The sequence below is a fragment of the Festucalex cinctus genome, chromosome 11, assembly GCF_051991245.1.
Source record: "Festucalex cinctus isolate MCC-2025b chromosome 11, RoL_Fcin_1.0, whole genome shotgun sequence".
In the NCBI taxonomy this organism is placed as follows: domain Eukaryota; kingdom Metazoa; phylum Chordata; class Actinopteri; order Syngnathiformes; family Syngnathidae; genus Festucalex; species Festucalex cinctus.
The window spans coordinates 21,447,867-21,475,656 of record NC_135421.1 but is presented as its reverse complement, the minus strand read 5'-3'; the positions used below and the strand labels follow the sequence as shown (position 1 = coordinate 21,475,656).

Genomic DNA, 27,790 nt, shown 5'->3' with positions numbered 1-27,790 from the left:
GTTAATCCCAGGGAAGTTTCTGCATGCAGTGTTCTGAGGAGTTTGGCTACGAAAGTGTACAGACTGCTGAGTCACTGCAAAATCCACAAGAGCAAATGGTAACACAGTGTCATAAAATGAATCCACTGGAGATTTGGAAAGCAGTACACGATATCGTTTGCATACTGGGTCCAGATGTACCTTCCAGTCCATGATTAGCAGTTACTATCTTTCCATCAGTTTGGACTAAAACTCACTTCATGAGATGCTGTTTTGTTTTCTCCAACCTGAACAAGGATTTAGTTTAAGTGACTCCTGTTTTGGATTCTGCATCCCTCAATTTTATATGTCACTTGTCCTCATTTGTGTCGTGGGGAACTAGAGCCCACCTTAGCTAACATGGACAAGAGGCAGGGTACACCCTGGACTTGTCACCAATCACATGGGACATACGCTGATATAAACACCAATACAAACTTTAGAATCTTCAGGTCGTTAACCTAGCCTTAACTTAACCTAAATCATGATTTTGAAATGTGGGAGGAATCTAGGAAAACCCCTGCAAAGCAAAGGCGTGCAAACTCCACATAGGAAAGTCTGAGTCTGAGGCAGGTGTGCTAACCACTACCACCGTGCTCCCCACATTAGAAATATTGATTCAATTTTAGGGTGACCAGCTGTGCCGTTTAGTGGGACAGTTCTATTTGGGTCTTGAGTCCTGGAGGATTTTTCCTGCCTTACTGTTTAGTCCTAACCTGGCAATAGCCAGATGGATATGCGCTTCACTCAAGTGAGTTATCCGCAATAGCCATCTGGTATCTCTCCGCAGTAATTCGGTTGGGAAAGGAGGGACATTCTGTACAATAATTCGAGCTGATTGGACGATGCGGCATTCTACACTTTTGTTTGAACCAATCACGGCCACTGGTGAAAATCTTGTCTTCGTTCTCTTTACCAGTTAAAAATGCACGAAGCGCCTCTCGCTGTTCAACATTCAACAAGGAAACGGTGAGAATTCACAATTAATTCTGCAAGAACAGAATTAATTGTGGCGCCCATTCGTCGATGTTAGCTTTGTTTATTAGCCCCCGGCATCGGCTTCCTGGTTTTGTCACAGTCGCAAATCCCGCCTTCAAACAGTGTTGCTCTGTGATTGGTCCGAACCACTGGTGGTTCAGACCGATCACAGCGGAATCAACGGGGAGCTGTACAAGATGTATTCGCTGGAGTTTGTGAACTCACAAATACTGCGAGAATTCATCTTGCGAGAGCAAGGTTAGTTTAGTCCCACTTTTATGCAGGTCCCTGCCTCCTGTTTTTTTTCCCCTTTCTTTTTTTGTTGTTGTAAATAGTCCAGTCAGCAAGCCAATTGCTTGGGCCATGAGTATGTCACTCACACTTGTTTACCGGCGTTGAACTCTCAACCAAGATAGCATTTAGCATTCGCTAAAATAATAACACAACCACCAGTCACCAGATTGGCTGGCAATTCAGTCTGTTTTATACATAGTTAGTTGAGAATTAGATTTTCAGTGAAATTGTAGTGTCCCAGTATTGAGTTTTGAAAATAAGGTCATCCTATTGTATGTATACTTTCTTTCACGTTATTATTATTGCTTGTGTACAGGCTTCTATTATACGACAGAACATGAATGCAGTATTATGACAAGCTTATACAACATGTCCATCTGGGAGCTGATGATGGAGGGTAACCATGACTATCATGTTTGATGACACTAGTCCCGACTATGCGTCAATCCTTCATGTATCCGTTTGACTCATGTTTACATGAGTCAAATAGGCGGGATGCGGAGTACAAAACAGACCCTGCCTGTCACCACACACATCTCCCATGATCACAACCTTGTTTACAGTCATCTCTCGCCGCCCTTGATTGATAGCAGCCATCTCGTTAACGCCACAGCCGTCCAAAGCCTCCTAACATGTTCGCCATGCTCTCCCTCACTTAGGCCGTTTGCAGGGCAATTAAAAGTCCTGAGAAAAACCAACTGCACTCAAGCTAAAGCCAATAGGAACTTACCCTCGTATCGCCATTGCAGCCCTGATATTGTTTATTGTTGCACAGGAGAGAAAGTGTAAAGAGGGAAGTAGAAAATGCAGGGAAGCAAAAAGGTAATAAGGAGAGGTGCTGGTATGATGTGAGTGATTTATTAGTGTAGCTGGACACTTAATAATTACTTAACACACACACACATAGATCACCTTTACAGTATTTCTGTCAGGCGACGGTGCAAGAATGGAAATGATACGTGATTGATACCAGGAAGCGTAGGCACGGCCCAGGGGGAACACAGGGCAAGGTCTTGCTTATAAAAACATCAATCAGGGAGCGTGCTCTGTGAAACACCAGAGCCCCCGTGCTCCCCCACCCTTTGCATTGAGCACAAGACTCGCCTCACAGGGAAGCAGGGTTTCTCCTCCCGCTTAATTGAAGACACTGTGCATGGCTGCCACCTCTGGAAGAAATATACGACTGTGCAGGGAAAACATGAACACAACCATGAATGCTGACCAGAGCTGCAAACAAGTAAACAGAACATTTGTGTTAGGGCATTTTTAACCTGAAGTATCAATGAGCGACCGTGCTAATTGGAACTTTGTGCCATAAGTTCTTGGTCTTTTTCTAGTGGTGCGAATGCAACGAGTTTTATAGGAAGAGGTGGCAGCTCATTAGAGCTATTTCATACGGAATTGGATAAGAATCAATAAACTTTGACATATATATAAACTGACCATTTGTATAAAACTCATTGTAGTAGATTTTCAAAATAATCAGTGAAAAAAAAAAATCAGACCTCTCTACCTCTAATTGTGGGAATGTTTCAGCATTCCCACATTGTGATTTTTATTCTCTGCACTTTTTTGCCGCGTAACAACTCCCACATAATACTTCCAATTTACACTGTTCAAATTTCAACTAGCTTAAAAAATTCACGCCTCCCGGGGTATATATCGTCTCATTCCACATTACATACAGTACTTGCACAATTTAACGTTAAAGATCAACTTTTACCCATTCATTTTCAATGGGATGAGACATTGAACTTTTTCTAAGTATCACTTTCCACGCCCACTCCCATACATAAAACTTATCATCATTACCAGGTGTCTGATACTGCTCGGTGGCATAGTAACCAGGAGAGCATAATTTCATAATTTATCTCACAATTGGATGGTGTGTTCGTCTCTGTGTGCCCTGCGATTGACTGGCAACCAGTCCAGGGTGGACCCAGCAAAGCCAGCTGAGATAGGCTCCAGCACCCCCCGCGATCCTTGTGGGGAATAAGCGGTCAAGGAAATGGATGGATCTCTCAATTGACTTCATAAGCATTCCACATGCATTCAAATCTTAGCATTCAGCATTCCTACGCAATTTCTCCAGAAATTGCACTTAGTCTAGTTTCATTTTAGAGGAACTACCACACCAGGGGTAAATTAATCAATTAGTGAAATTTATATTATCAGTAGACCTACTTAAATAAAATACTCCAACATAGTGTTAACTTTATCAGCCATTTTTAAATTTAGTCTCAAACGTTTTAATCCAGTTTCAATTGCGCTTGTTATTTTTAATCACGTTTAGTCAACCTCATCCCGTCAAGTTTTAGTTGACTATAAATCAAACATTTTAGTCTTTATTTTACAAAAAGATTTCAGCTCCTACATTAGCTCATTCTTCTGTCTGCTCTAACTAAACTTGCAATCCAACTGAAACCACAGCTGCCCGACCAGTATCTCAGTTAGCACGACTTCGACTTCACATGCAATTATATCAACAAGTGGCTACTATCGCTACATGCTACAAGCTAGTAAATTAGCCAGCGTTTGTTTGTGGTTGTTTTAACTTTATTGTTGGAACATTATAGCCGTTGTTTTAATGTTACGTTATAAACCGCCACCATCAATCGTTTTGTTTACTTATAATGTCTTTGTAGTGAACTGTTGATATGTCTCCTTCAGGTTTGTTGTGTTTTTCCAGCTACCTTGCGGCCATTTTTTTCCCCTTTGCCTAAAGTCAAGCATATGTCTCCACTTCAATGTGACCATATATCATATCTTTGCTCTCTCCCGGGCCCCGTACGAAGCATGGCCATCAATGCTTTACTTTTAACTTTCCACCGTGAATCCACCTGCTGTCTGTTCCGTGTGTTTGTGCTCGCTCGCTCTACATTTGAAAGAGGTTGTGTCACCGGATGTTAGAGGCAGATTATATCATACTTGTTGTCTCATCTTTGTTTGTGGACTAAAATGTCCATAGATTTTAGCCCAGTCTTTATTCAGTGAACTACATTTTTGTCTCATCTTAATTAATTCAGGAAAATGCATACTGATTTAGTCCCAATTATTGTTTATTATTAATGAGGGTTTTAGTCTTGTCTAGTCTAATTTTCGAGTGGTGAAAAATGTGCGTTGACAAATTTAACACTAATCCAATATATTACAAAACTTCATTCAAAGTTCATTCTAAATGTTTTACAGATTTATGTTGTGTTAACTTATTTTTTGAATTAAAATGTATTAAGTTTTACAGTATATGCACCCAATCACATTTCTCACTATATGAAACTCACAGTCCGTATTTCCTCACTCATCGACACCTTATCGCATTACATCACCTTAAGACAATTACATGCCACCCTCAACTAGATTAATTCATGTTCTCCTCTGTTTAAAAAGGTAGTAATGGTCATCACCTGAGTCCATCAACAGTATTGATCATAGTTAACTGCTGATTGTAATCTTCAATCCATGTTTTGCAGGCATTTCAGCTCAATCAGCATTTTGTTAATTCACCTGCAATTTTTTCTTTTTTACTCTTCAGCTGCTATACAGTGCGCGTTTCCTCAATATCGTCTTTTGCCTTTTTGTTTCTCAATGCAACTGATTATCATGCACTATTCTGCTTATTATTCCGATGACCCCCCCGAGCGGCCATTTGTCAAAGCTTTTTTAATTGGGTTATTTTTCATGGGACAAACACTGCCCCGGCGAAGTGCATTTCATTTCAAATGTTGATAAGCAACTGGTTGTGCCTGTGCCTGTCATGCCCACAACGTTATTATATGAGGGATGCTGCTCAGCATTTTTATAGTCCAGTGCAGATGAGCATATTTCTTCACATAGAAGAAGAAGACTTGCATTTACCTACAACAGTCTGGGAAATGCGTACCTGGAAAAATGTTAAATTATAATAACACAAACTTTGTTTTCTGAGCTGTATTTTTGTTGTTGTTGTTTTGTCTTTTATTGTCCTGACTTTTGGAGACTCTCCACAAGGCAATGTGAAAACACTTCGGTTTCTTTTTCCTCCTGCTGTATTTGCATCCCATTATCGTGCAGGTGCAGCGGGTAGGGAAGGGTGTGGAACCACGCTAATGGCCAACCTTGTTTTAATTAACTTCAAGTTAAAATGGCGTGAAATTGAAAATGATCATTGCCAACGTAAACGTGGCTAATTAGGATATAAGAGGTGTGTGAGTGAATTATTTGATTACTATTGTTTATTTGGAGCTGTGCACTTCCTGGTCTGGGTGATAAATGAGCATCCCGTAGCACAAACACGCCCTATCGTCACTTTTTTCCCCGCCACATTTATCTCAAAGCACTTTCCTATTTGCATGTCATTTCACACCTTGTAGTTACATTCAAGGTTTATATTCAGACTAGCCTGGGGCATAGTCCTTTGGGATAGGCTCACCTGGTATGACCCTGAAAAGACTTACAAAATGTATAGAAGTGTTAGATTCAGAGACAGATGTTTCTCTAATACTCTTATCCTTGTAAATTGTAAAACATATAGTTAACAGGAGCTTCAAACTATTGATGGTAAACTGCCTTGAAAAGAGAATAGTTGCCATGACTCAAGTTGTTATGACTCAACATGCAGGTTCATTCGTTTGATTTATCTGTAGTTGATGATTATTTCTTTGTTGCAAATGTTTAGAGAGAGCGATGTTGCCACATTACTCTAAAATTAAAAGTAAAAGTTGCTTTACAGATGACTTGCTGAAAAAGTAACTTGCGTAACTGATAAAGCAGGCTTCAAAAAGGGCTCTTTTGACAGTAAAAATTGCTGACTCCTGATAGAGTATGCTTCACTGTATTGTTTTTTATTGAACCACAAAAGCATGGCATGGATGTTAAGAAATAATTATATTGCCAAAAAGAGAGGAAACGATGATAGCAATGATTGATAGCTCCATTCTCTGACTCGTTGCGATGGCGTGTATCGGCATCACAGCAAAACTGATGGCCAACGGTCGGCCACTCATGATGAAAACTCGATAACCAAACTCCTGTGTGACAATTCAGGCAGGTTCAACATGTGCAATTCAAAAGCCAAATTTAGTATCTCTAACTTTTTTGTGAGTAGTGTAATATCGTTTGTTTGCTGGGCTATCCAGGAAGTCAGAATAAGATGTTTGTATTCCAATCAGCGCAACTCAGCAAAGCAGATTGAGCGCTTTCCCTGACAGGAAGGAATCTGCCACCGGGTGATGGATGAGCCTGTCAGATCGGGAACAATTTGCTTATGTCAGTCGACTCCAACTTTAATTTCACTGATCACGTCATGATCGACGACGCGTGTCCTGACATAGTCATTAGCAGATGCTCTAATTGTGTTGTCATCGCGTCCTTTGTGATTTCTGTTCAATTTGAATAGAAACAAAGTATTCATTTGGCAATGTGAGATGCGTACGCATCACGTATTTGTTGTGTGCTGAAGGGTTGGATCCCAAAACGCAGACACAAATAAGGTTTTAACTATTCATTCACATAACTTGACTCAACTAAAAACAACGAGAATGTATCGAGAATCGCAACACGCCAAGCCTCCAAGATTCCTGACATAGTTCTTACAGAGAGTTCCAATCATATAACATCACACAGCCTAAAACTAGTTGAAACTAGATTAGCAGGTCATCAACTCAAACCTAACCCAGGCGTGACCCCAGACATGACCCAAAGATTACTTCTGCATGACTCAAGACAAAACCCAAACATACCTCCTGCATGACTCGAGTCATGACGGTATTGAATCAGGAAAAAACAAAAAAACTCCAAAACACTTGGCCATCTTATATTCGTCCATGTTTTGCATTCATCGAGCCGTCCCCGATATCTTTGCACATAGGCCAGATCACTAATTAGTGAATTCTAAAGCTTGAAGAAATGAAAAATTAGTCTGCACCAACGGCTCATGACCTTTGGCCACATATTTTGTGGAAAATTAATGATCTTGAAGCAACACCTTCGATTTGGGGCTAATGGGACACTACACTGACAAGCCACACTATGACCACTTGCGCAATAATGATACAATACAATACAAAAGCAGTATAATGTGCAATATTTTACACACTTTGCAAAGATAGTGTTCAGTTTTGGTTGACAATGTTTGAGAGGTAATAATTTAATGATGTTGTCATTATGATGGTTGTATAGAATCACACTGAGAGCTGGAAACACGGCTAAAGTCACAATTAGAAACACATTTTTGATAGATGTCTGATTGTGTCTATCAAAAGTGAACATTATTATGTTTGTAGAGACAGAATATTGGTAACATGGCAATAGCATCTGGTACCTCTCCACAATAATTTGTTTGAGAAAAGGCGGGACATTCTGTACAATAATTCAAGCTGATTGGACGATGCGATATTCTACACGTTTGTTTTAACCAATCACGGCCACGGGTGAATATTCTGTGTTCGTTCTTGTCGAAGGGGGGAAAAGCACGAACATCTTACCAGCTAGAAATGTACGAAGCGCCTCTCGCTGTTCAATCAACATTCAACGGTGAGTAATTCTGCGAGAACATAATTAATTGCAGCGTCCATTCGTCCATGTTAGCTTTGTTTGTTAGCCCCTGCGTCGCTGGCTTCCTGGTTTGGTCACAGTTGCATATCCCGCCCCCCAAACACAATGTCGCTCTCTGATTGGTCCGAACTACCGTAGTTCAGGAACGGCGGTTTGTGAACTCACAAATACGGAGTTTGTGAACTCACAAATACCGCAAGAAATCATCTTGCGAGAGCAAGGTTAGAATATAGGGCGCTAAACTCCAAATTTACTGTTTGATATTGTTTCCCTCCCTCCTCATATCTCCTTTTTTTTCCCCATCTAAGAAACTTGAAGCGCTGGTTAGCGAACCGCCAGGCTTCCCGTTTTGTCTCCCCCTGTTGGCCACTGTTACTGTATTTTTAATGTTGTGGCTATGAAGACAAATTCCTTGTGTGTTTTTACATACTTGGCTAATAAGCCTTTTTCCGATTGTTTCCACAGTTACATTCCTGAGAGCGTATTTGTATGCAAGAGTAAGACGCTACACCGTGTTTTTGCCGGCACTTAAATATTGCATTTTAATTTGCTTGCGTCAGGATTGTTGTGTACAGCCTTAGAATCAATTTGGGGTGGAAAGGCTTTCATCATAACAGGACCAACTTTTTATATTACAAAGCTCTTAAAGGCAGCAAAGGATGAACAGCAAACTGTTGGTGTATAAAAAAAGACTGAATTCATTTTGTATTTGTGGAAAAAAACAAAAACAAACTTCTGACGTCTGCTCTGTCTTGACCTGACAGTTCACCAGAATTCCAAATAAAAATCGTTGCATGTGTTGTTTTGCTACAAGGGCAAAACCTTGCTGACCCCCTTGTGACCGCTATAAACAGACTTTTGTTAGATTCTTCCCTTGTGCATCTTTTATATTAAGAAAAAGACCCAAAAAAATAAATAAATCACATAACCCCAGTTTCTAAGGACTGCATAACAACAAAAAAGAAAAAACTCTCCTCTCCCAAAAAGCACAATAATAGTGTGTGCTTTCAGCAAGTACAGCCAAGGGGCTATCCGATTTGATCAGCATCATGCAAAGACATTATATCCGTTTGGCTCAGGGGTCTTATGCGGCGGGTTGTGATGAAACCGTCACTGTGGTGCATTTACTACCAAACTTTAGCAGCGCTGTCTAAATCTGTCTTAGATCAACCCGTTAAACTTATTCGGACTCTTTATGTATTACCTGTCTCCTCGCACTCGTATAGTGGTGACCCTGAGAGGCCAGTATGACAAAACTGGTTATAATCTCACAGTACTAAAGAGAGCCAATGGCCAAAACAAACAAACAAAAAAACATCTTCTACATAAACTCACAGGGGTAATTGTGAGCTGAGAGTCCAAATGTGTTTGGAAATAATCTTAATGGGCTTTGTTTTTATTGAACTTTTATACTTCTCGACCTTAGAAAAGAATACTAATCTACTGTGTTGTACTGTAAGCAGAAATTAGTATGAGGATAATCACTGGTGATTTGTGTAACGACTGACATGTAAACCGGGGATTTCCAAAGTGGTTTGTGTGAGATTAAGACAGCTCTGTCTGGATGTTGAAGGATTTAAAATATTTGGGGAAGGCTGACGTTGGCTGTTGCGAGCGTGTAGTTGAAGATGATGAGCTAGATAAGGCTAATGCTAGCAAAATGTACCGTCACTTTTATAAAGCCAGGAAATATTACTCTGATAACTGAAATGCTCAGGCTGGATATAAGTCAAATTTATATGCTTTTGCAAAAACGGGCAGGATTAGCAATGGTATGAATACATATAGATTAGGGGTGGGAGAAAAAATTGATATCACAATATATTGTTGCGCTCTCTGTTGCAATAAATTATCGATACACTGACAGTAGATATTGATGTAATGTGTCCAGTTGTGCAGTGTTATGTTATAAATGTTTATTTACTTTAATTTGTCTCACTTTACAATGTTTACAGTTATAAGGCTAAGAGGCAGTGAGGTACTACATGTTTCTTTGTACATTGTACAACGCTTTGGCATTGAATGAATGCATAATTAGACATTTTCCTTTTTATGGGCATTTGTTGGCTTTTTCAGTCACATATCGTGATATATATATCAAAAATCGTAGATATCGTGTATTGTGACATTATTGATATCGTGAGCCAAGTATCGTCACAGTATCGAATCATAGTTTACCCATATCGTCCCACCCCTAATATAGATCAGTGGATGAATTTGACTATACAGTTTGATTGATACAGTAGATACAATTATGTGGTGGTTGGCCATCATCCCTCTCAGTGTGGATGAACTCCTCCTGGGGTGCCTTTCCTCACAGGGTTCTTCTGTGCCCCGCCATGTTGTGGTTTGTGTGTGTCTGTTGTGTATTGCGTGTGTCTGGGGGAGGGGTGGCTCTTTCTTTTTAATGTATTATGGATGTTTTAATTGTTCGGCACTTTGAGTTGCATTTGAATGTATGAAAGGTGCTATATAAATAACGTTTGACTGATTGATTGATTGATTGATGTTAATCATACACCCGTCCTGACCAAAACAATGCATTTGTTCTGTAAAATAGAGTGGGGACCAATGATTGTTTCATTTTTAGCTATTAAAGTTCTGCTGGACATTTTGATTACTTTCTGGATATAATGAGATGGTGTTGAACAACAGGTTTTAATTGTAGGGATTTTTAGCCTGCAGATGAACGTCCTTGCGATAATTTGACAGTTTTACAGCTCAGCTGCAGTAATGGCCGAGCTCCATGTTAATCAAGCAAAAGCAAGGTATAAAGATTTCACACTTTGCTGTAAAATGTGACAGAATGAGAATTACAGCATGCTAGTTCCAATGTCACAAAAAAAAAGAGCTACTGCTAAGTAAACAGTAGGCATTTTCCGGAATGACTGATTGACTGGCATTGCACAGTATTACAGCCATTCGATCACTACACCCTCTCCCTAAATAAATTGATTATTGTGGAAGTGAAAACAAACTATTATTTATCAAATCTGTCAAAACTAGGCACTATTATCCAAGATTCAGTGCATGAGAGTTCTTCTGGAACCTCATTCACAAGTAGTAATGTCATTTGTGAGACAGATTTTAGTTCTCACATAGTGTGACCATTAGTGCTGTCACTGTCAAATATTTTTAGAATCTATTAATCAACTAATCAGATTCATTTTAATTTTGCAGTGAAGTGGATTACAAAAGCATTTTTTCCCTGATTACTTTTTAATAAACAGTGATTGGTGTTTATTTCGTACTTTGTATTCGTATAGTGATCAATAAAAAAGGGGGATTGATGTTGTACTGTTACCATTTTGGTAATTGTTTTCCAAAGTAAAAACAGATGTTTGCAAGTGTCTTATTTTGATTAAACACATAAGATAATCAGTGAACGATTACTGTTGATATGCTGAAATCAGAGGATTTGGACAATTTAGAATTAAAAATGTCTCAAAACGATTACTCAGTTATCAAAATAGCCGTCGATTAATTTGATAATCGATTACTTGTCGATTAATCGATTCATTTTGACAGCTCTAGTGACCATGCTATTTAAAAATGACAACTCAAAGGTGTTAAGGGTCAGCCACTGCAAAATGGTCTGTTTCCTTTCAACTTAAAGCATTGTAATGTATATGATTACATTTTCCAAATTTAGTACATTCTCAAAGGCTGAATTTAAATGGTGTCAGTGTCATTTATCGGCCAGACAGTTGGCAACTGGAACCTTAATGAGTGTAAATCATAAATCATCATAGCCATAGAGAGAGAGACGTGGTACTGAACAATTGCTTCTATCAACTAGACTAAATGCAATTTCTGGAGAAATTGTGTGGGAATGCTGAAAGATGAATGCTAAGATTTGAATGCATGTGGAATGCTTAGGAAGTAAATTGAGAGATAAATTAAGAAATTCTAACCTCCTTACTGGACAATACCAACTGTGCCACCGAGCAGTATCAGACACCTGGTAATGATGATAAGTTATATGTATGGAAGTGAGCGTGGAAAGTGACATTTAGAAAAAGTTCACTGTCTGTCCCATTGAAAATGAATGGGGAAAAGTTGATATTAAATGTTAAATTGTGCAAATACTGTAATGTGGAATCAGACGATATATATAGGTGGGAATCTTTTAAGCTAGTTGAAATTTGAACAATGTAAATTGAAAGTATAATGTAGGAGTTGTTACGCGGCATAGAAGTGTGGAGAATAAAAATCACAATAATTTATGTGGGAATACTTCAGCATTTCCCCACTTATTATTTTTGCAACAAATACACACAGATTAAAAAAATGAATGTCTGCTTGTGAATGTCTAGTTGTCATTCATATCTTTAACTGATGCATTTCAAATGGAAAATAGAACGATTGTTCAAGGCAGGGCAGCAACGGAGTTCCTGACAGTTTTTAAAACTTCATTACAAATGTTCAATTAAATAATCCAACTTTCTACCCAAATGTCAACACCCAACAGGTAGCTGGCTCCTTTTATCCCGACCCCCCCATTAAAGCTCATCCAGTAATCTTCTTAATGACTTCCATTTGTCATAAAAGAATTGCGAGCGTCTCGGGGGTTCAAATTTGATTAATTGCATAAGAAAAGAATAACTCCTGCGTGCCTTGCCCTCGGTTCAAGTTAATTCTTACTGTGTTTTTCTTTCACTGCGGCAGCGATAAGCTGCAAAGCCCGTGAGCTCCGACGTCTAGATCCAAGCGGCGCAGCGGGTGATGCCGTTGATGCCTGGAAACTCAGTTGAATCATGCAATATAGCCACTCCCCCCCCCCAGCGATTACGTTTATGAAGCCATAAATCACAGCTAAATAGCAGACTGGGCTGAACGAAGACATGCTCGTGCTCATTGAAATGTCGTTTTCTGGTACATGCTAATCTTTTAACTCACATATTCAAGTGACAAAGTTGCTTTTTTTTTTTTTGTTACATTCACAATATGTCATAGTTCGGATTTACATGATCAGCGAACTGGAAAAAAACAAAAAAACATAACCGATCACTGATTTGATCCGAAGATGGACTAATCTATGTAATTTATTTAAACAGGTTGTTATTTTACTTTACAGTTAATTAATTGTACAAAGGATTGGGACCGGCATGGCCCACAAATAGCCAAAATTTGCATATAAAAATGATAACAATTACACCCTAAAAATTCCCCCAGAAACGCTGACAAATATTTGAGACACGGAAAATGTATAGTTAAAAAAAAAAAAATAAATAAAAATATTGCGAAGGAAATTACAATGTCAGCATAGAATGTCTCTGGAATGAAACGATTTTTGCTCTAATGTCTTTTTATCTGTTAACTGACGTCATCAATCACCGATTTATCATAAAATGCAAAATATCTGCCGATCAGATCCGTGTCGAGTCTAATCATGTCTTTATTTTTACAGGTATCTCTTCCGTATGCTCAATTCATTTGCCAAACTTTGTTTTTAAAAGTTCGATATTTGCTTTTTCGCTGTTTTATTCATTGCATTCTATTTTTGACATGGCTATGTTGTTCAAATGTACTTTTTTACTTCTACTTGAGTCAATTTTTTCATGACTACTTTTTACTTTTACTTGAGTAATATTATTTTGAAGTAACTCTTACTTGAGTACAATTTTTTGGCTACTCTACCCTACCCTACTCTGTCCGTTGCCACTTTTCATCACGTGACCTGCCTCAGAATGAGAAATACTTGTCGCATTCACATGCAGTTCATAATCGTAGTTGCTCATAGCGATAGAGTCCAAGCCTTTTATCACAGTGTGTAGCATGTACAACATAGTATTTTTTGACCTTATATTGCAGTGGTACAAAAATGTAACCTATAATAGTGGTGATTGGCAGGCACACATAAGAGGACAAAGGGTTGCCGGTCGGCTGCGGAGGGCACGCTGGTGCTGCCGGCGCGGCTGTCTGGCTGTAGAAGCTCTAGGTGGAGGTTCAGATAAACAAAGGTTAATCCGCTCAGACAGGTAGAGGAGAACAGCTCTGGTGTGACACGCCTCCTGTTCACTCATCATTGCTTCTGCCACCTGAAGGCAAAAGCCTCTCCGTCTCCCCAAGAAGGTTATTTATTTGCTGTCTCCCGCTGAATTGAAAGACATTTTTTTTGGGGACTATGTATTAATGCTTGACATTTTTCTTGTGTATTGAAATCTCCTGAATCTTAGCTAACAAATACGCCTCGCTGATAGCAACGCAAGTTACACAATGAACAGTTTGATTGGAAAAAGTGGAAGTATTATTTTCAAAAATAGCTCGGTTGCGGGTTTGTTTTATTGTTGGTCTATGTTTGGTATCTATTGCGCTTCCATCTTTTTCAGGGTTATTATAACCTGGCAATACCATACAACAGACAAACTAACTAACAAACTCATGTTAGCTCAGGGGACGCATGGAGGAAAATATATTACCAAGTGGGCCGCATCAGTAAAATACCGGTATATAACTTAAAAAAAAACATTGCCGTCATTCATACGCAGATTTGTGGACCGGCCCGAAATTACCGCGCTCAACTGTAATAATGTTCCAAAAAATAACACAAATGCAAATGGAGCGTGGAAACACTTTGCCGGTATATGTTCCGGACGTGTTAAATCGATCTGTTTTGCATATATATTGTTCCCAGAATGCATTGCGTGGCGTTATAAGGACACTAATTCCTGTCATATCTATTACTTTAACCAGTAATTGAATTTGTGTCATATTTAACACGTTTATGTCGGTCTGTGATTTAAAATAATAATAACAACAATTATTATTATTATTATTATTATTATTATTATTAAACAAACCGTAAGTTTAAGTTGTGTGTAGAATAATGACATCCAGGAGGATTCCGCCGTCCATTACTCATCTGAGGACTGCTTGTGAAATTACAAATTTATATATTTTGATTGTGGCCGGCTGATTAATTAGTCCGACATTATTAGCATTATTTTTTAACTTTACAAAATCATCTCGCGGGCCGGATTAACCCCTTTGCGGGCCTGATCCGGCCCACGGGCCATATATTTGACACCCCTGTCATACAAATAACACCAGAATTCATCTTGTGAGAGCAAGGTTAGGGTTATTATAGTTTGGGAATTTTCATTTTAGTTAGCATTGGTTTTGGTTTGAGTTTTTTTTTTTTTTCTTTAGTTTTCAGGGTGGTTCTCTTAGTTTTTGTTAGTGTTAGTTATTTAAAAATTACTAGTTTTAGTTTAATTTAGTAAGTTTTAGTAATTTTTTTAAAGGTGTATTACTTGTGCGCAATATTAAAAAAAAAACAAAAAAAAACACCATAGTAAAATTTGAAAAGTAAATTAAATTAAATACCAAAATCTAAAACGAAGGACATTTTTGCTATAATTATAGTTAGTTATGTAAACATAAAATGTAGTTTCAGTTATCTTTTTTTTTTAAAGCATTTTTGTTTTTATTTTATTTCGTTAATGAAATTGTTTTTGAATTTTAGTTTTAGTTCTTCATTAATGAAAATAACCTTGTTTTTAATAGATCCAAAAGTGCAATCGGTTGCTGGTATAATATATATTCAAAAATAAATATGGTATGATAAATGTGGTATGTTTGGTGAAATGTAAAATTTTTGTCTGTATTTGAATTGTAGAAAAATTGTGGAATTGTGGAAAAATAAAAATAAATAAACAAAAAATAGATAAACAAGGAAATGGTCTTGCCACTACTTATTTTCACTTTGGCGTGCAGGTTGTGAAGGAAGGTCACTTGAGGTAACTCCTTAGCAGGCTTTTTTTTTGTTTTTGTTTTTTGGTAAAAAGTGTGACTGAGCGACATAAAACTTAGCCTGAAACATGACGAGCAGCCAAATCTCAAGTCGTCGTAAAAACCACAGCCAGGCATACGTGTCATTTTTCTCCACGCTGCTTGCGGTCAATCACAAGAGTACACTTACAGGACTTTTCCTCACAATTGAAAATTGGTGCCCCGGTATCCTTTTAAAAAGTCTCTGACGTTTTTCAGTTCAAAATACGCCAAGGTTAAAAAGAATAACAGCGCACCTATTTTCCACTCGTCACACTCTGGTTGAAATTATGCTGCGTTCGTGGTTGTGTCTCATGCCGAGAACAGCTTTTGCTACCATGACGACTGGATGAAGCAAAGACATGCGGAATCAAGCCTGTTATTCGGTGCTGCTAATTTCACAACCATATTTTTTTTTTTGCAACTTTTTTTCATTTTTTTTCAACTTGATGCAATATAAACCGTTTGTGGTGTTATTGTAAACTTCTGGATACTCCGAGACCCCCCACCAGAACATCTGTTTAGCCCACCAGGTCCAGATTGTAAATGAACGGCGCTTGAGCGAACCGCTGGCTAATTCCATCATTAACACGCCATCTCCCTCCTCACCTTAAAGTGAGCAGATTTTCATTCCTCGAGGCTCGATTTAATCGCCAAGCTCCTGAGTTATTTTTGTCAATTAGTGCAGCAGTGTGGCGCATGACATCAGCAAACTTAAATGCTCCGACATCTTAGCTGAACAAGTACAGCAATCTGCAATTCTCAAGTGACAGTGACTTGCCATGAATAGCAAAAATCGTAAGTAACTGACACCACCGTTTTTTTTTGTTTTTTTTTAGGAAGTATTTCTCAGTGTTTTTGTACACCAAGCTCCGCGAACAATAGCTGACAAACAGGCTTAAAGAGATACTTCACTTATTTAGCCCATTATAGCAATCAGAAGTTAATATTTTGTCTATAATTAATGTGATACTTTCATCATTTTTCACGTACAATTAGTACCTTTAAAAACACATTTTGCAACTTGCTGTCGACTGAAAATGACATCACAAAGGCTCAGGTGACCAATCACAGCTCACCTGTTTTCTAGGTTTGGTCGTGTGACATTCACAAGCTGAGCTGTGATTGGTTACCTGAGCCCTTGTGATGTCATTTTTAGTCGACAGCAAGTTGCAAAATGTTTTTTTAAAGGTACTAATTGTACATGAAAAATAATGAAAATATCAAATTTATTATAGGCAAAATATTCATGTTTATAAGTAAAGTATCCCTTTAAATACTCACATAAGCTGCAGGGGATAATAGTTTTTGATTTTGCATTGTAGTTATTTTTATTTTGTTTTTAATTTTGGTTTTTAATTATGTTATTTTTAATTACTTTTACAGTGGGTTTGTTAGTTCGAATTTTTTTTTGAAAATGCTTCACTTTTTTTTTGTCTGTATTTGTAAACTATGGCATACATTAGTATTAGGGATGTAACAATATCCAAACATCACAATACGATATCACGAGATGAAGCTCATGATAAGATAATTAGCACAATATTGTGGGGAGTTTGGCGAAATTTAAAAAAGGAATAATAGATAGTGTTTTTGATTCCCCAACTCATTGACCAGGCAGCATGTGCTGCACTTAGACGGTGAACTGCCCATTGATAAAAACAACAAAAAAAACACACACACAAAAAAAAAAAAAAACGTAGTTGACATCATTTAATGTTTATGGCGGCATACATCATGATTTTACTAATCGTTTTTGGCTGAACAAAGAGTTTTTTTTCAATTTTAATTGTTGTTTTAATTTTCTAAAAAAAAAAAAATGAAAAAAAATCACAAGTTACTGCCAACACATGGTTGTTTAATATCATTGTTGATGTCAGGCTAAACACTCAAGAGTCTCCAACTATAAAATGTACAAACAATAAAAATGAAATGGCCCATAATATGCGCGCTTCGATGTTCAATTCTGTCACCACGAAGAAGCATTATTTAGGCCTGATTGATTCCTCTCTATGCATGCACCAGTAAATATTTTAGAGGGTTATATAAGAATTTCAATTTCTCGGCCCTTTCATTAAAATGTAAACGCTTTGCAAGCTAAACCCGCACTAAACTGTGTGTTTAGGCGCACTGGGGGGGGATAGCACACGCTTTGCTCTGTCGCCCCTTTAGGGTGGCAGGGGCAGGTCAAGGGCTGCGATTGTCAGTGAGTATTAATGGGCCTGGCCGAGGGGACTGACAGCACGGTGATCTCTGCGATGATGATGTCTTATTGCTTTCCTCAGGTGCATACATATTTATGATGCGCTGCCACCTTGGCGCCAAGCTAGAAATATCCTCTTAACATTCGGCCCGATCCGATGCTTTCCACGGCAGAAGCAGGGTGAAAAAGTTTCATTAGCATCGATAATGCCTGTGCCACATTACAGTTAAAAAATAAATAAAATAAAAAAAAAAGCACATAATGAATTTGCACTTTCATTTACATTTCAAGGAGGAAAGCACGCAGAGTTAAACACAAAAAACTGTACACTGATTCCTGACAGCTCCTACGTCAGCACTTCTCGTTAATTGGGCGGCTTTCCGACAGCCAATTGAATTAATTCAAACTAATTTGTATGACAGACTGATTGGTGGCACTACACATGTATGCATTAAATATTAACAGCCAGCACTTCCTCGGGGACAGCTGGGATTTTAAAGGGCAGCTCTCACAGCCATTTAGTTGATTAATACGGGCCCCCGTTTCGAGCCGACAGATTTGTTTTACTTATACATTCACGTCTGCGCAGAATACTGCCCTCCCTCCTCCTTTTCATGTTTTCTTCATAGCGTGACTCTTAAGGGAAAAATCACACGCTGATTAATAGATTAGAAGCAGCCTTTGGACTGACAATGAATTACTTTGAACATTTTAATAATCAGTATGTTATTTATCAATCAGAATCTTCAACTAGCGTCTGATTAAAGCTGCTTTGATATCATTTGTTAAATAACGCAAACTCTCTTAACTGGAGCGGTTGCAAAATATCTATGTCATTCATGTACATAGATTTACGGGCTTACAGAGAGCGGGTAGATATTTTGAGTTGGGGACTGTTTAACAACAACATTTTTAAAAAAGATACCACAGCCAATGTGAGGCATGTACTCTATTTTTATGGAGCACTAAAAAAATAAATAAATAAATGCTGTTTTGTTTAATTAAGATGGACCCCAGGGGCAATAGATACAATGAAAACACAGAGGCCCCAGAACTGAACCCTGTGGAACACCATACATTCCGTTATACATCTGAATTCATATTGCACATTTTTGTCCAAGCGTTTTGTTTGCTCGACATAGTATGAAGTAGGGGTGTGATTTACCTCGTACCCGACAATTCGATTCGTATCACGATTCATAGGTCACGATTCGATTCGATACCGAATAATCCAAATTTACAAGTCGATTGTTGTGATATATATTTTTTTTTTACCCAAATTTAGAAAATACTAATCAGTCAACTTTTACAAGTACACTGTAAGATTTGTGTGAAAATGTATTATTTATTTGTCTGAAACTTCAGCCTTATAACTGTGAGCCACTGTATTTAACAAACGGGTTGTAATCTGTTTCTTGTTTGAACAGCATTGAAATAAAATATTAAGGCTTAATGTTACATTCATATAACATTCTTTCATGCTTAATGTGTGAACACTAACCCGAAGTAAGACGTTTTGTTGAATATTTTTCCATCAAAATGGATGTTTAAAAATCAATTCAACTGCCTATTGAATTGATTCGAGAATTGCACGATGTAATATCGCGATATATTGCTGAATCGATTTTTTTTTTAAACACCTCGAGTATGAAGGGATTCCAATAATAAAGAAATCACACGACGTACCATCGCAACAGCCACAAGTCGACTACTGAGCCACAAGTCGCAATGTAGCGTGATCTCCTACTGCCAACGATTCATTTGAGTTGGGCTCGTGCGCGTCTGACCCTTGACCTCACTTTCAGGTCGGAACTGGGAAAAACCAACTGGGATATATCCGACCATCCTCGAATGCAGCACTAGCCTTGGCGGAGGTGCAAAAAAAGCCTGGCGGGTCCCTAGGCTGATAAAACATTGGGGGAAAACCCTTGGACGTCATCTCTTCAGGAGATGTTGGTCCATGCAAAGTACGTTTATAAAGAATCGTGAGAAGATCTGCACTATAAATATAGACTTGCTCCAGCGGGAAATGAAAATGAACTCATTTATACTCTGGCCGCACATGTGCCTGTCTAAAAAATTGGGCCCTAAATGTTTTGAACTTTATTTTTTGCCATGCTATTTTTTTTCCTCCCGCTTTTCATACCATTTTTCTATATTTCACCATGTGTCAGCTTCCACGGAGATGAAACGTTCCAGGAAAGATGCAGAGGAAGGCAATCTCGACGTGCAAATCTTTAGCCATTGATTCGTCGGATTAATGTTTGTTGCTCATTATATGATCTGGACTGTTGCATCAAATATTATTGATCTCCATTCCTCGCCCCCCACACACACACACACACACACCGTTACGCCAACAAAAAAAAAATATCAGTCCTCTGCAAATAAGTTGTAAGAGTGCTGTGATTTGTGGTGACAGGAGCTTTAATATTACGCTGATCCTGTATGGCAGTGGAAAGCCACCGCCTCATCTCTGCTCCTGCTGTCAAATGTATTGTATTTCAGCCATGTCCCCTCAGCACTGAATGGAGAAATAATGAGTGCTGTCTAGAGACAATGTCACTATTATTTTAGATCTCCTAAATCCATCTCCCTGTGCCGCGCTCCTCCATTTTCCTGGAGGTTTCGCTCGTATTTTGTGTCTTCCTCACATTTCTCGCTGCTTTACGCCGTCCCCTAAAAGCACAGTCACGACACGCGGCCTCGGAACGCATTCTCCTGCACCTTCGTGTGATCAGCTGTTCAGCCCGCGTGATTTCGCTGCTGTTCATCGGATGGCACTTTGGCGGAATTATGTGGCTTAATGGCAGCACCGCACGCATATTATTACATAGACTGGAAATTCATTTTCCTAAAGAATTATACAGTACATGCAGTTGGTCACATTCTGAGCATTAGTACATACACAATCAAGACGACCATAAATTAAAGGACCACAATGGAACAAATTCACACTTGGAGGCTATAAGGGCTTTTTGACTCAGTGAAAATAATTTTTCAATCTCTTATTCATCCATCCATTTTCTTAACCGCTTACTCCAACAGGTTGCACCTTTCATACAAAAGCGGTGTCTAACTGTGTGCATGGGTGGAATTTTGCTAGACTATAGCGTAGATAATGTAGGACGTTTACATAGTTGAACGGCGTTGTGGGATGGAATGCAGCCGACTCCCGCCAAATCGAAGCGGCTCCCTTCATTCTTTTTGACAATCGGAGACCGCCTTTGCACCCCAGATTATGCGTCTGTGTGGGTTAGTGCAGTCACAGGGCGCTATTAACTCTTTTACTGCCACACATTTAAAAAAAAAAAAACAACCCATCCACAGTAGCGGCCGATTTCAAGCATTTGAACTCATTTTCAAGGCAAACAGAATATTGTGTGCTTTTACTACATATACAATGTGGGTACCAAATGAAAGTTCGCATTCCATTCTTTCATTAGAAAAACAAAATATGTTTCTACCTTATTCCGTTCTTTAGTAATTACCACTTGAAAATAGGTAATTTGAGTGACATTAAGCGAAAATTGAAAAGATAAGGAGAAAACAAGCTTTTTGTGAAAAGATAAATTTTCTCCACAACAGTGACTTTGACACTAATATTTTTTGTTAAGTGATGCTCTGTGAATTAGAGTTAATGTGACAAAGGCTTTGATCATTCTCCTCATCATTGAAAACGTTCGATTTCATCAGATTCCGTCATGTATCACTGTAATTCCGTACACTGGCAGCCCATTGAAAAGAGACACAATGCTGCCATCTGCTGGCCATAGTTAGTTGGTGTTTTTGATTACACAACCCATTGACCAGGCAGTGCTGCACTTAGACGTTACACTTCCCATTGATTAAAACAAAAAACAAAAAAACAGTTGACGTCAATTAACGTTTATGGCAGCATACATGTTGATTTTACTAATCGTTATTAAACGTTGTTGGCGGTCAAAGAGTTAAAGTATTTTTAAGACTATACTAATCATTTTTACAATGATTCAGAGGGATTGTCCAACACTAATCTGTCCACCATAATTCTTGTTGGACCACCCGCCCCTACTTTTTTCCACTTTAAAATGTTGTTTTGTGGCGAGGCGTAGAGCTGTCTATTAAATTCACAAACATGATAAACTTGACTTGACCTGGCACGAAAATGAAGACGTGCCAGTCTTCACGCCGAGCACACGTGTGCCTGTCTCTGAAAATAGGGACCAGGGAATAAATGGTTCGATTAGGAGGATACTTATTTCTGTGTTAAAAAAAAAAACACATCCTTTTTGTTATCCGATGAAGGACCAGTTTATTAGTCATCCCATTGTGTCTTGTTTCTCGTAATTAGACTCGATGTCACTAGGAAAAAGAAACACACACGCTATTTCCAGTCTTCCTCGAGATTTGATTTTGTTACAAGACAACATACAGTATGCCTCATTTTGAAATGTTGTCAGTTCACTAATGCTTTTTTTTTGTGTCAACTGAGCTGAATGTTGCAGACTAAGCTTGCGTCGCTCACTTGGCAGTGATACACTGCAGCATTGTCACAGCCACTTAAGTGCTAAATGATGCCTTTAAACGGCTGCACTGGCAGCCAAAGAATAAAGACGTTCAAAGACGGGGGGGATTCTGATCAGACAAGAAAAAAATACTTTGGATAATGCGCTATAAATTAGGACTATAGAGGTTAATTTGAAGGGCTCACATATCACGGTTTCTGTTTTGTTTTGTATCACAAACGTGATTGAAAGTCATCATACATGGAAAAAAAAACCCCTGAAAGTATAATAAATAAATTTGATCAAAACTCAAATGTCAACGTACAGATTTTCCCTTGGAGTAATTGTATGAATGTGACTGTGAGTAATATTGTTTTCAGCAGCAAACAATGGCAATTTCGTCCTTGCCTATGTGTTAGTGTAACCTTAGGCTACCTGGAATTGATCTAGCCAAGTCTCCTAACTTAATCAGCAATTTAGAGGTTGATAGATGATGGTGACGGACGGAGGGGGTCTTCAAGCAGGGTCCGTGTTCGGTGCGGTTGGATGACAAGGTAACCAAGGAAACCGCGGCACTTTGAACCTTCACAATTGGTTAAAACTTGTTTATCCCTAACCAGAGTTGGAGCCCGGCTGAGGTTAATATGATCACTCAGGAAGGACAGCCCACTTTGGTACGCCGTGTCGAGCAGCTTTGAAACACATGTTGCAAGGTGTTTGAGCTACGCGGCATTAGTTCTCTATGGAAATTTGGAACATAATTAAGGAACGGATTTCAAAAGGTAGCCTCATAAATAATGCAAACTCGGTGTTAAATGTCCCTGACAGCGAACGCTGGCGCTGCAGAACGTGAACGTCCAGAAAGGCTGAGCTGGTCTATCTGGTCATCAGGTGCCTCCTTGGAGTGCTATAAATTGACAGAAATGGGAGGCGGAACAGAATAAATGAGACAGCTGAAATAAATAACCCTTTCCAAAGTACTGTATGTTATTGTGACAGAAGTCGAATTGTTGTTTCATTGCGAAGTTTTCGCATGCACGGTATTTCCATTTTTCCACAATGTGCTCTGTGTCAAAACGTTATCACACTTGGCAAGATGATTACGGAATATGTAAAATGGTGTTACACATTAATTCGTTGGGATGAAAACAGAGCTTTTAACTACTGTATTAAGATTTGACATTCATTCATTGTTGAAATGTACAAAATAGCTTATGTGGAGTGTGACCGAATGTCTTCTTTCGCCTTGACATGTCCATTTTTTTTTACATCCTGTTTTGGCGTCCGTTTAAAAATAAAAAATACATACATGAAAATATCTGGTTTCTACGGAAGCGTAGAGCTGCCAATGTGGAGTAAACATTTTTGGCTGGCAAGTATGTTCGAACATACTCACAAACATGTTCGAACATACTTGCAAATATGTTCGAACGTATCGAAATATGTTCGAACATTTTTTGGCTGGCAAGTATGTACGAACATATTCACAAATATGTTTGAACATACTTGCAAATATGTTCGAACATACTCACAAATATGTTCGACCATACTTGCAAATATGTTCAAACGTACTGAAATATGTTCAAACGTATTGAAATACGTTCGAACATACTCGCAAATACGTTCGAACATGCTCGCAAATATGTTCGAATATACTCGCAAATATGTTCGAACATACTTGCAAATATGTTCGAACGTATTGAAATATGTTTGAATGTGTTGAAATATGTTCGAACTTATTTGTGAGTATGTTCGAACATACTCGCCAGCCAAAAATGTTTACTCCACATTGGCAGCTTTACGCTTCCATAGGTTTCCATTGTGGGACAATTGCAGAGTCCACCATCTTTTGGCCTCGTCGGCCAGCTTTTTTACGTGCCTCACTCATTGGTAGCGCTTTGTTTTGTTTTGTTTTGTTTTCTACCAGTGCAGAGGAGGCAAACATTAAAGTCTTTAAGGAAACGTTGAGTATCATTTAGAATCTCTATCGTATCTTTTTTGGAAATCAAAATACGGTCACCCTACTTATGTATAATTTAGCATGTACTGTCACGTGCAATACATCACTGCAGATAACACTTTCTAAACTAAAATAGAATTTAAAAAAAATAAATAAATAAAAACTTGACAGAGTTTTATCTGCTCCTTAGTAACCAAGCACTGTGGATCGACGCACTTCCTGATTACATAAATTAACGGTTCTCTGAAATATTGATTCGTCTCATTGATTTCCAGCAAGACTTGCACAAAAACGAAACTGTGCCCGTTCCCTGCAGCACTTTTATGCATGCTAATCACATACAATCTACTGGTATCATTGTGAGGTTACATACATAAATGAGCTCTAATACAAAACTTTAGATTGACTATTTACTGTCCAGCAACAGAAGAGAAATGAGGTTATTGAAGGCATGCGGATTCACTGTTTATTCTCGGGATCCAGCGCGCTTTAAAGTCTTAATATTTCCCTGTGATTCCGTTACAGGCTTTTGCAAGTGTTGCTTTGGCCCAGAGCTCTGTCACGGATGTGGGTGATGTCTCGGTCCCACATCTCCAGGACTGTGTCCCCTTTGATATTCCTTGACTCCGGGGCTCGCATACGCACATTGAGAGAAGTCAAGGTCACTCCCTCTCTCTCTCTCCGACTGGAACCTCATGAATATTATGATTAATCACAGTCTTTTGGCTCAAAATAATAACAAACTCATCATTGTCATGCAAGGTCCATAATTTCAAGGCGAGCTTTGCAGGGGCTGTTTTACTTGCCCTCCCCGACACCTCCCGAGATGCTGTTTTCAAAACAAAGCACACAAACAAGGACAGCTGCCCTGCCCTTAGGCGAGCTACACCGTTGAAAGCAGGGAAACACAAGATGTGATGTTTTAAAGGTGTTTCAAACGAAGCCTTGCTTTGTAATGGATGATCATGCTTCTTTCTGCTTGTATGTTTTCATCTTGTGACAATTCAACAGCATTTAAAATCATGAAGGAAATCTGCGGGCATAACAATCCTGGCAAATTCACCACTTAGGAATAGCACGACGCCGTGTCGGTTAGTTAATGTCAGTGTGCCACTGTTTTGTTAATAACGGTCATACTCCCGCATTCCTTGGGCTTTGGAATAAGTGCTCAAAATTTTGGATCATTTCAACAGCATTTAAAATCACAATCTTATACTGAGGGCATAACAATCCTGTCATGATGTTGCGTCAGTCAATTGATGTCAGCAGTGAGACGTTTGGGATGATGTGATGGAAACTCAAACCGAATGCAAATATAAAGGGATGCCATTATATATTGGATTGGATTGTTTATACACACTATGATTGGCTGCTGACCAGTTTAGGGCCGTTATGGGCCATTCTACCGAATTGGTGCCATTTGTTTGTTGTAACTTTCATGGTCTTGTGATGTGGAAGCAACAGGTGGAGGTATTTATTTACAATAGAACAAACAAGGTATGTGGAATTATAAAAATATTAAATTAACACACACAAAAAAAAAGGTTCAAAGTTACAAATATCATCAGGTAATAAACTCAAACCAAAGGAAACAAAAATGACTTGCTTAACGTGACTAACAACAATACAGCAACCTCAACAATGACTCAAAGCCAAGTAAATACAAACAAATTAACGATACAACGAACTACACCTGGTCAAGACACAAGAACAGGTGGAAATGGAATCCTAATAAGTAGACATTGCATGTCATAAGAGATGCAGCAAAAACATAACAAAGCATAAAGGTAAATCTAATTTAAACAAAAACCAAGATCTTGACAGTAAGTCTCTCCATATACTCTTAAATGTGTCTTTTTTTTTTTTTTTTTTTTTTTTTTCCCCCAAACTCTAAATCTAATACACGTATTGAACGATTCAAAATGTGTTTTGGCAACTTTTTATCTTGTTGGTTTATTGTACTGAAACTCCTCAAACCTCTTGGCAAATATAGAGCAAATTGAATATTGACTTTTAGTATTTATGCTGTTTACACTAACCACATTACAGTGACTCAACAAAAAATTGTATCATAAATGGAAAGTCAAGTCGAAATTTTTCTTTTCAATATGTTCTATGCACCAACCCCACTAATCTAAACAGTAAACACAGTATTCTGATTAATATTGTGTTTTTGGAATATGAATTAATCAGACCTGTTTTTATCCATCTCAGAGGGCGGCCATTTTGCGACTTGCTGACCACTGTGACAGTCCTCGGGAACTGGAGTTTGACATCTTTGGCCTATGGGCTCACCTTGCGAGTGTCACATGACCAAACCGGAAAATCAGGTGAGCTATGACCTTTAAAATAAACAAATGACATTACGAGGGGTGTCAAAATGAGTGCGTTAATTTTGAGTTAATTTAAAGTTCCTTTAACGTGACTAATTTTTTTTTTAACCACCCCTTATTTGGAAAGCCTGTACTGGGGGAATTCCAGTCGCAACGCAGCAGACACGTCCACGTCAAAATTTAGCAGTAATACATTTTTAATAATAATGTATATTTGTGGAGAGGGGTTAAGTGTTTTTACAATTTTAAAAATGTGCAGAATTCCGCAAGTTACTTCACGTTAAAGATTAGATAGCTCTTAATATGAAAAGAAAAATGCACTGAGCTGTCACCAACATCTTACAATTGCAATTATGCCATCTAGTGGCAGAAAAATGACCAACACAAATCAATTATCCCTCTTCTTTTTTTTTTTACAGAACAGTACATCTTTTTAATTTTAACTCAATTTTACGAATTTTTATGAAATTACTGTACCAATGACTAAAATATGCAGTCATATTTCTATTAGTTTATCATTTTTTTCTGCTATGTTAACAAGAGTATGACTTAGAATTTTTTTTTTATTAATTACGATTAAAAATTTTAATCACCTGACACCCCTAGACATTACATATAATAGGACAGTACCATGATTTGTTTTAAGCAGTTATACCAAAAAAAAAAAAAAAAAAAAAAAAATCTAATGTGTGAGCTCGGTTAAAGAGCAGCACAAACATGTTAAATTTTTATATTTTCTGGCAAAGTCAAAATTCAGGAGGCGGAGACAAGAATCAAATACAGTACTATTTCACTTTTTTTTTTGTTATTATATCTGCAGAAAGAACTTGCAAACGGCACACAATGCCAGAGGCGAGCTTCGAATCCTGTACATCTCACTTGTGCAAACCACATGATGGTTTCATGGATGTATAAGTACGCACATGCCCAAAGAAAGCGTATGTCGTGATCTCGCTGCTCCTCCCAAGTGATCATTTCCTGAACAATGAAGCAATGAATCACTGCCAAGTTAGCGCGGTTGTCTCTGCTGACCACTTGAGGCAAACTCTTTCTCTCTCTGGCTATGTTAGTGGAGTGTGAACACGTGTCTCATTGGTCGTGACGGATGTTTTCTCTTCATCCGCTCTGTTTTTTTTTTTAGCAAGAGCCCAAGCCTTTTTAATTTTTCCGCTTGGTGTGAGACATTCAAAATAACGCCAAACCCTAAAATTAG

At 38.3% G+C, this 27,790-nt stretch overlaps 1 protein-coding gene across 3 annotated transcripts in view; it reads left to right on the top strand.

Moving 5' to 3' along the window:
- The window catches only part of asic4a (acid-sensing (proton-gated) ion channel family member 4a), a 180,246-nt gene that overhangs the window by 32,203 nt on the left and 120,253 nt on the right, over positions 1-27,790 (top strand). The window contains exons 1-2 of one of the 3 annotated variants that reach the window (XM_077537077.1): positions 25,994-26,067; positions 26,459-26,574. The gene's annotated coding sequence lies outside the window, so the exon portion shown is untranslated. Of the gene's footprint in view, positions 1-25,993; positions 26,068-26,458; positions 26,575-27,790 lie in introns of those variants that run through there. The other 2 variants (XM_077537079.1, XM_077537078.1) reach the window with 2 other exon arrangements.